This window comes from Palaemon carinicauda, chromosome 18, assembly GCF_036898095.1.
Source record: "Palaemon carinicauda isolate YSFRI2023 chromosome 18, ASM3689809v2, whole genome shotgun sequence".
Classification (NCBI taxonomy): domain Eukaryota; kingdom Metazoa; phylum Arthropoda; class Malacostraca; order Decapoda; family Palaemonidae; genus Palaemon; species Palaemon carinicauda.
The window spans coordinates 799,515-809,514 of NC_090742.1; positions in this window are offsets into that span (position 1 = coordinate 799,515).

A 10,000-nucleotide genomic window follows, 5' to 3' on the forward strand; every position below is an offset into this window, starting at 1 on the left:
ATTTTTTTAAAGATATATTTGAAGACACTTTTTTCACAGTTGAGATATTCTTTATTTGTAGCCTCATCTTTATGAGAGAGAGTTAATAAATAACCGAGAGAAACTTTCTTATAAAAGTGAATGGGCTTCGTTATAATGAGAGAGATTCTGAAAGCTTTGTCGAGCGTTTTTATGACTGAAGTTTTAACACTTTTTTATGGTCACACAGATAAGTAGTGAGAGTTGGTGATCGTATTTTTTTAAATGCTTAAAAAACGGTTTTCACAAAAGCTTTAGATCACATCGAAGGATGCTTCACATCGCATACGCCATTGGATGCTGTGAAAGTGCCTCGCAAATTAGAGGATCTTTTAACATTCTCTTGGGGCCATGCCATCAACATCGACATGTTTTGTCTAGAATACTTTTTTATTCTGATGTCTGAAAGGTTTTTTTTTTTCTCTCTCCAGGTTTTGACGATACTATCATGTAGGTAACGGGGCTGGCATTTGTGGATTTTTATCTTTGTAGTTTCCCTTTTTATGTAATCTGTTACAAGTTTAAGCTGCATTTGGGGCAGTTTAACCCTGCTCTGTTATGCCCGGCTATTTTTGTTTTCGTGCAGATTTACACCTTATTTTCACTACCGTGTTTATTTTTGTCGTGTACGTGTTTGTTTATTTGCAATATTCGGCAGTTTCTTTGGTTCACTGCATATTTGTGTTAATTCAAACAATTTTACTCAAGTGTTTTATGAATTGTGTAATATATGCTATTATTTATTTTATTTAGTTGGATATTTTTCATAGGTCTCATGACTTTTCATTTCTATTTTTCATATTCAATTTTTATGGCCTTTGGTATTCATAACAAGCGTTGTTACTAAATGCGGATCCGATGTCTTATCAGTAACCTTACCAGTGCTGTTACTGGATCAGGATCTGACTAATTGTCAGTAATTCCATTACTGCTGTTACTGGATGTGGATCCGACTTGTCATTAATTCCAGTAGTGCTGTTACTGGGTCAGGATCTTAACTTCTTGTCAGTAATTCCACTACTGCTGTTGCTGGATCTGGATCTGACTTCTTCTTTTTAGCAATTCCACTACTGCTGTTACTGGATCAGGATCTGAATTCTTTTTGGTAATCCCACTATTGCTGTCACTGGATCAGGATCTGACTTGTCAGTAATTCCACTACTACTGTTGCAGGGTCAGGATCTGACCTCTTTTTAATAATTCTACTACTACTGTCACTGGATCAGGATCTGACTGCTTTTCAGTAATTCCACTACGGCTGTTACTGAATCAGGATCTGACTTCGTTTTAGTAATTCCACTACTGATGTTACTGGATCAGAATCTGACTTTTTTAGTAATTCCACTGCTGTTGTTACTGGATCAGGATCTGACTTCTTTTTAGTAATTTCCCTACTGCTGTTACTGGATCAGGATCTGACTTCTTTTTAGTAATTTCACTACTGCTGTTACTGGATCAGGATCTGACTTCTTTTTAGTAATTTCACTACTGCTGTTACTGAATCAGGATCTGACTTCTTTTTAGTAATTTCCCTACTGCTGTTACTGAATCAGGATCTGACTTCTTTTTAGTAATGCCACTATTGCTGTCACTGGATCAGGATCTAACTTCTTGTCAGTAATTCCACTACTGCTGTTGCTGGATCAGGATCTGACCTCTTGTCAGTAATTCTACTACTCCTGTTACTGGATCAGGATCTGACTTCTTATCAGTAATTCTACTATTGCTGTCACTGGATCAGGATTTGACTTCTTGTCAGTAATTCCACCACTGCTGTGTCTTGATCAGGATCTGACCTCTGGTCAGTAATTCCACTACTGCTGTTACTGGATCTGGATCTGACTTTTTTTTAGCAATTCCACTACTCCTGTCACTGGATCAGAATTTGACTTCTTGTCAGTAATTCCACTACTGCTGTTTCTGGATCAGGATCTGAATTCTTTTTTAGCAATTCCACTACTGCTGTCACTGGATCAGAATTTGACTTCTTGTCAGTAATTCCACTACTGCTGTTGCTGGATCGGGATCTGACCTCTTGTCAGTAATTCCACTACTGCTGTTGCTGGATCTGGATCTGACTTCTTGTCAGTAATTCCACTACTGCTGTTGCTGGATCTGGATCTGACTTCTTGTCAGTAATTCCACTACTGCTGTCACTGGGTCAGGATCTGACTTCTTGTCAGTGATTACACTACTGCTGTTGCTGGATCAGGATCGGACTTCTTGTCAGTAATTCTAGTAGTACGGTACTGTTGCAGGATCAGGATCTGACTTCTTGTCAGTAATTCCACTACTGCTGTCACTGGATCAGGATCTGACTTCTTGTCAGTGATTCCACTACTGCTGTTGCTGGATCAGGATCTGACTTCTTGTCAGTAATTCTAGTAGTACTGTACTGTTGCAGGATCAGGATCTGACTTCTTGTCAGTAATTCTAGTAGTACTGAACTATTGCAGGATCAGGATCTGACTTCCCGTCAGTAATTCCTCTAGTTGTTTTTGCTTAATCAGGTCTGTCCTGTCAGTAACTCCATTAGTGCGTATACTAGATAAGATCAGGCCTTCTGATATTGACTCCGCAAATGTTGATACGTGATCAAGATCTAACCTGTTAGTAACTCTACTAATGCTGATACTAGATCAGGATCTGACCTTCTGTCAATAACTTCATTGCTGCTGATACTGTATCAGGATCTAACCTGCCAGAAACCCCTATAGTGCTGATACTATATCAGGATCTGACCTGCCAAGAACCCCTATAATGCTGATAATGTTTCAAGTTCTGACCTGTCAGCAACTCCACTCTAGTGCTGATACTGGATCAGGTCTGACCTGTCAGCGAATACACGAATTCTGAAGCTGGATCATGATTTAACTTGTCAGGAACCCCTATAGTGCTGATACTGGATCAGGTTCTGCCCTGTCAGCAACTCCGCTAGTGCTGATGCTGTATCAGGATCTGACCTGTCAGGAACCTCTATAGTGCTGATAGTATATCAGGATCTGGCCTGTCAAGAACCCCTATATTGCTGATACTGGATCAGGTTCTGACCTGTCAGGAAATCCACTAGTGCGGATACTGTATCAGGATCGGACTACCTCGTATTATTAAATGATATTCCGACTTCCATTGCCCTGGAACTTCAAAAATTACAGCTAATTCTTCAGGCCATCGCAGCTCTCTTCTGATACTGAAATTTGGAATAAAATCTCTTTACTGACTGTCACTGTCAGAAATTGCAAAGAGGTTTCTCCCCATCGTCAAGTGTCTCGCTCAATTCATTTAACAAGTCCTATTCAAACTCGTTAGTGCCTTTGGTCGCTGCAACTTCGCCATCGTTGTGAGCTAAGGAAGGGGGCTTTTGGGACACCTATAGGTCTACCTACTGAGTCATCAGCAGCCATTACCTGTCCCTCCCTGGTCCTAGCTTGGATGGAAAGTGGGTTTGGGCGCTGATCATATGATGTATGGTCAGTCTTTTGTGCATTGTCTTTCTTGCTAGAGCAATGTCACTGTCCCTTGCCTCTGCCATTCATGAGTGCCATTTAAACCTGCCATGTGCCGGAAGTACATATCCCGTTGCTTGAATGTGCTCTCTCCAGGATTTTCGATGGGTAGTCATTGTAACAAGATCAAATTCACGATACCGTTCTCTTGACTACATGGTTAGTGCGGGAAGAGTAGGAGACGCCCTCTGTCGTTTCCTTTGCTGGTGGTTCCGGGTTTGGTAATTGGAGGAACTGCTGAGGTTAGCTACCAGTAGCGTGGAAATTAATCAACGCCCATTTTAGATGTCGTTAGTTCGTTTGGTTTGCTGTCTTAAACGACTGGTTATTTTCACCAGTGCATTTCATTTGTTATTTAATTTCTCTATTGATATAAAAACCGTAAGGTGTGGATTTTGTACCTGGTATTCATTATACTGCCTTGGGTTGCTGCCAGTAGATGAGATACGGCATCAGCGTACTTGAAAGTTAATGCATATATATATATATATATATATATATATATATATATATATATATATATATGATATGTGTGTGTATATACATTCATATACGGTATATATATATATATATATATATATATATATATATATATATATATATATATATGTATGTATGTGTGTATGTATATGGATGTTCATATACAGTATATGTATATATATTTATATGTGTATATATATATATGTATGTATGTATGTGTATGTATATGTATATATATATATATATATATATATATATATATATATATGAGTGTGTAAGCGGAAGCGCGTTCATTGACTTAGTTTGTTCCTTCACAAACGTAATCAAAATCAGAGAGAAGTAAGCGGGGAATGTGGCAGATTGTAAAATGAAGAGACTTTAGAAAGAGCGAATATTTTGTGAATCATTATCGCAATACACGAAAAACCCAATCCTCAATTCTTCTATTCCCAAGCGAAGTTTCAACCAGATGCTATATATATTAATGGCAATAAAATCTCTCAATACCATTAATGCGAAGAGTAAATTTGCCTCATCCGACGAACGAAAATGATGGCGAGCTCTCTTGCGATCGAGTAGCTGTGTTTCATAATTCCTGCAGGTGGTAATTGGCTTCTGGGTTTGATTACTTTGGATTTTAGGTGGATCAGAGTTGAAATTGGAATCTCCTGTAATCAGGGAAGGCCCGTAAACTATTGCAATTTTTTATTCAGTTTCAGATATTCTCTTAATGTGTACTTTGGAATTTGAAAGTTTTTTCTTTTTTATTCTGAATAATTAGTCACACTCAATCCGTTTCTAAGTCATTTGTAGAATTGGGATAATATTTTTGTATTTTTTTTTTTTTTATGGAGCCATGGTATTGAATTTTAACCCCTTTTCCAAAAGAAACGTTATAATGATTTTTTTTTATCAACCTAATTGGAAAAAAAACACTGGTGTAATTCTGACAGAATATTACCCATGATTAAATATGTTTGTTTTCAGCAACAAAATTAATTCAGTTATCGATACACTCACCCCAAAATCCAGGCGTTAATTCATGCCCCCTTGCATACTAATTCGACTCTGCTTCCTGACGGCTGCGCCTAGGAACTCCCCTTCTGCTGATTAATGTAATCTATATTACTTATTCTCCTGAAACTTCTGAGTGACAAACTTGTTGCCTTAGAGCGATTCGCTTCATATTCTGATTCTGAAATAATTTCGCGCCCTGAAGGCGAAATGTCATAGGAATGATAAAGTGATTCGTTAAGTTATGCTGTTAACATTTTCTGTTTTTTTTACGATAAAGATGATTAATTTTTCAGTGTTATATCTTTATGTAGGAATGATTTTTCTTGCAAAATGTATGCAGAGTCATCCGTTAGCAGCAAACCGTAAGCGTTACAGAATCTTGCAAAATAGAAAAAACTGTCATTATCTGCAGGGTTGTCTACAACAAATTACTTCTCTTTAGTGTTGCAAAAGTCGTCTTTGCAATATGAAATAAATGCCCTTACTGGCAGGCCTGTCTAGTAAAAAAAAAAAAAAATAAAAGGTCTTCATCGTCGTCTATAAAGATCAGCGTGGGATATGGTCAACGCTAACAAATGTCTGTCTGTTGTTATTACTTAATTTTAGAACCACCATTCTCGTCTCTGGCCTTGAAAATAGCCACAACATTTGGTTTGGACCAATGAAAGCGCGAGAACTGATTCGACGAAAGAGTTGGCAGGACATAGTCTCTCTCTCTCTCTCTCTCTCTCTCTCTCTCTCTCTCTCTCTCTCTCTTTTCCCATATACTTTGGGCTTTCTTTTCCTCTTTCTAGTTTATGGAACTTTCCGTACAATGAACTCTTGCGTTAAACCTCTTACTTTCATTTTATTTAAACAAACGTTCAAGTGAAAGTAAATCGCTGATGCCTGGTTTATTTGTTTCCTAGCAACCTTTCATTTAGATTATTGATTTGTACTATTTGTAAAGAGAATCTATAGTTATGTTTATTTTTACTTTTTACTATGACACAATCGTAGCAAGAAATGGTTAAATTAATTAACGTGCGTCTCTCTCTCTCTCTCTCTCTCTCTCTCTCTCTCTCTCTCTATATATATATATATATATATATATATACTGTATATATATCATGAGCCACACCCTATCCCCAACATTTAAGTTTAAGATGACTGTGCAGATTTGGAATTTAATATTATGCTCATATTTCCCCCTTTTCCATTTTTATTTTTATTTTTTATTTTTTTTTTCGTTTTGTAATTGAAAAAAAATACTTCACTATGAATTTCTCATTCCATTCTGGATAGGATTTCAAAACAACTGCAATAAGGATTCCCTGGAGAGGTAATTTCAACATCTAAGATTAAATTTTTCACTGATGCTTGACTTGCTATTTTTTTAATGCGAATAAGCTCTGAAAAAAAATTGCTTCAATTTCCTTTTAGATTTACTTTATAATTTGGATTTTAGGTTTTTAATTCTTGTTTTTTATAATAAAGAAATTAAAAGAAATACTGTAATAGGAGAATGTATGTAGATCGAATATACAATTTTCCTACTTTAAATTCCTCGATTTTCCACCTTGGATAAATTTAGAACTTCATATTTAAAACTAGGATTAAGAAATTATACAGTCAAGTAGTTCAAGTTAACACACACACACACACACACTCTCTCTCTCTCTCTCTCTCTCTCTCTCTCTCTGAATAGAATCAATGGCCGGTTGATTTGAGCATAGTCTTGACTATATATATATATATATATATATACATATATATACATATATATATGTATATATATATGTGTGTGTATGTGTATAATATATATATATATATATATATGTGTGTGTGTGTGTGTGTGTATGTATATATGTATGTATGTGTATATATACACACACTAAAGTAAGGAACTATTAAATTAATAACTCTTAAAAATGCTGTTAATTCTTATCTCGTACCATATTACAAGCATTACACTCAACACATTTTCTTCAAATCATTATTATTGTTCTGGAATTTCCCGCTCCCCTTTCGGCAAGGACGACCATGTCCAGCCAGTTTCATATATCAAGCCACGGGAATTCATTAGAAAAAAAGAAAAAGAAAAAGAAAAAAATAGAATATGGAATCGTGGACGAGGTGCAGCTGTACTCGCCCCAGCCCGATCCAGATCACTCCCCGCCCATTTGCTCAAAGGTCACCCACCAGGCTTGGCCGTCTCATTCAAAGGACGCTCTCTCTCTCTCTCTCTCTCTCTCTCTCTCTCTCTCTCTATATCTCTCTCTCTCTATATATATATATATATATACATATATACATATATATACATTATACATATATATATACACACACACATATATATATATATATATATACACATATATATATATATATATTTATATATATATATATATATATATGTATATATGTATATATATGTATATATATATATATATATATAGTATATATATACGGTTTCATTATTTGAAAATTCAAGAATTTTTATTTTTCCGGATTTGTCTTTTATTTTCACCATAGTTTTAATGTTTATAATGGCAAACATTTTCAGAATAAATTTATAAGTAATTAGAGATTAGAATAAAAAAAAATGTATGGCAGAGAGAAGTAACTCTAGCACTATGGAACTAAGGAAAGTATCAGGCACATATGTAACATAATATTTATTTTTGGGGAAAAAACAGCATTGGCATTTTTCAGAAACCCTTACCTAAAGAGACGAATCATCAGTAAAGAAATTAATCTTAGGATAGACAGCCTTCAAAAAAGCGTCCGTGGCCGTTGCTATGATTTTGCCATAGCGTAGATAGATTGATTGATTGTAAGTTATCGTGCGTCAAACTACCACGATTTATGACGTCGGCAAAAGCGTTGAGGGAACCCAGGACCCACTCGCACCGACTTCTCCGAGGTGGTTGAAAACGATGCTGTAATACTATTGTATTAGAGAATGAGGTCAGTATTCGAGCATAAATGAAGGAATTATTTACCTGAAATATAATAATGATGTCACTATGAAGACAAGACATTTCGAGAGAAGAAAAGATATTGTACGTATCTGAATTAAATGCCTAAGCATTAAAGTTAAGCTTATTACTTTGAACGCCCTATAGCATCAATATTGTCGAGATATAAGTTTTAAGTTTTATTTTTTTTCTTTATTTGAATTATGAGTTAAAAAAGAGAATACATTCCATCATGATCGTATTTATTCTGTTCTTGATGAGTGGCTGTTGAGATATAAATTTTAAGCTTTACTTGTCTGTAATTGATTATGAGTTACAAGAGGGAATACATTCCATCATGGTCGTATTTATCTTGACCGCATTCTGTTCTTGATGAGTGGCTGTGATATAGGAGGGGAGGATTGGGGGCTGATGTAAAAAATTTAGGAAAGACAGCTCATGATTATGCAAGATCATGGATGGAATAAGTATAAGGAAATAGGTAACGATTATTTGATAAAAGGGGTATAAAAAGATTAATTAGAGAAAGAAAAGATACTTCAGAAACAACGTACAGAATGATAATACGAAGTAAAATAATTCTGTGAATATTTCCAAAGAAAAATGTAAATGCACAAATTGTTGGTAGAAAGACAAAACAAAAAATAATTATTGTCATTTGCCATTCGTCAGTTTGTAATAATATTTTCATGCAAATGGAATGTAATTACATATTCACATTTGATGGGTCATTGTACGAATTTGAATAACTGGCGTATATAGTGAGCTCTCTCTCTCTCTCTCTCTCTCTCTCTCTCTCTCTCTCTCTCTCTCTTTCTTGTGTTAGAATTCTTATTTCAAAAGAAAGGAATCAGTATTAGATTTTCTTCCGTTGTGAACCCCATGACCTCGTTTCTTTGAAAATCCAGAGAGCCTGTGCCGACCTGAGTTCGGAATCAGGTAACTGCTCGTTATGTGATCGTTATATGATTTCCGTGTATTGCAACTGGAGAGAGAGAGAGAGAGAGAGAGAGAGAGAGAGAGAGAGAGAGAGCTGACGCAAAATCCTTGCTTCACTTTGGTAAACCCGTAAGCACATGTTTTTCAAGACTACTTTTTTTTTTATTAAAAGTACCTTTTTAGACAGTAGGAAGCTTGACTCTTTTTTTTTATTAAAAGAAACTTTTTACAGTTGGAAGCTTGAGAGTTTTTTTTCTTATTAAAAGTAACCTTATTTTGTGACAGTTGGAAGTTCACCAGGCCTTCCTGATTCAGATCTTGTATAGTTGATTGAAGCATTTCCTCCGACATTTATATGTAGATTGTGGGTCATTTCGGGTAATAAAAAATAGTCGTCGTACACACAGTGATGATAATATAACTCAAGTATTGATTAAAGTTCTGTTGAATTGAAGAATTGTGGTTGGAATAGTTATTATACATTTTCAAAGAGCCTAAAACTCTTAGTTCCAGACCGAATGTAACAGAAAAAAAACACAGACAGAAAGAGTGATTTTTATTGCCTTGCGCAACAGTAAGTCATGTTTGAGACACCTGCTCACAAGATCACTTTTTGTATTTTACAGTTACGCGCATATGTGTTCCTTCTACACATATACAATGTGTGTGTATACATATGAATCCATAACAATCCATGCATATGAGGAGATCGGATTATTTTCAAATCAGACATTCGTTTTATTTGATGTACTTTACCAGTATAGTGCCCGTCTCATAGAGACTGATGAATTATAAATTTTGTGTATATATATATATATATATATATATATATCATCATCATCATCTATTAGCGTGCCTTTTTCCCATTCGTATATATATATATATATATATACATATATATATATATATATATATGTATACATATATATATATATGTATATATATTCTGCACATATAATATACAGTATATATGTGTGTTTATATTTGTATATGTGTATATGTATGTGTGTGCGCTAAAAAGGCTCGGTAAGAGCTACGGACACATGGTTATTCCATATGAAATCTGTGGCTGCCTTATTG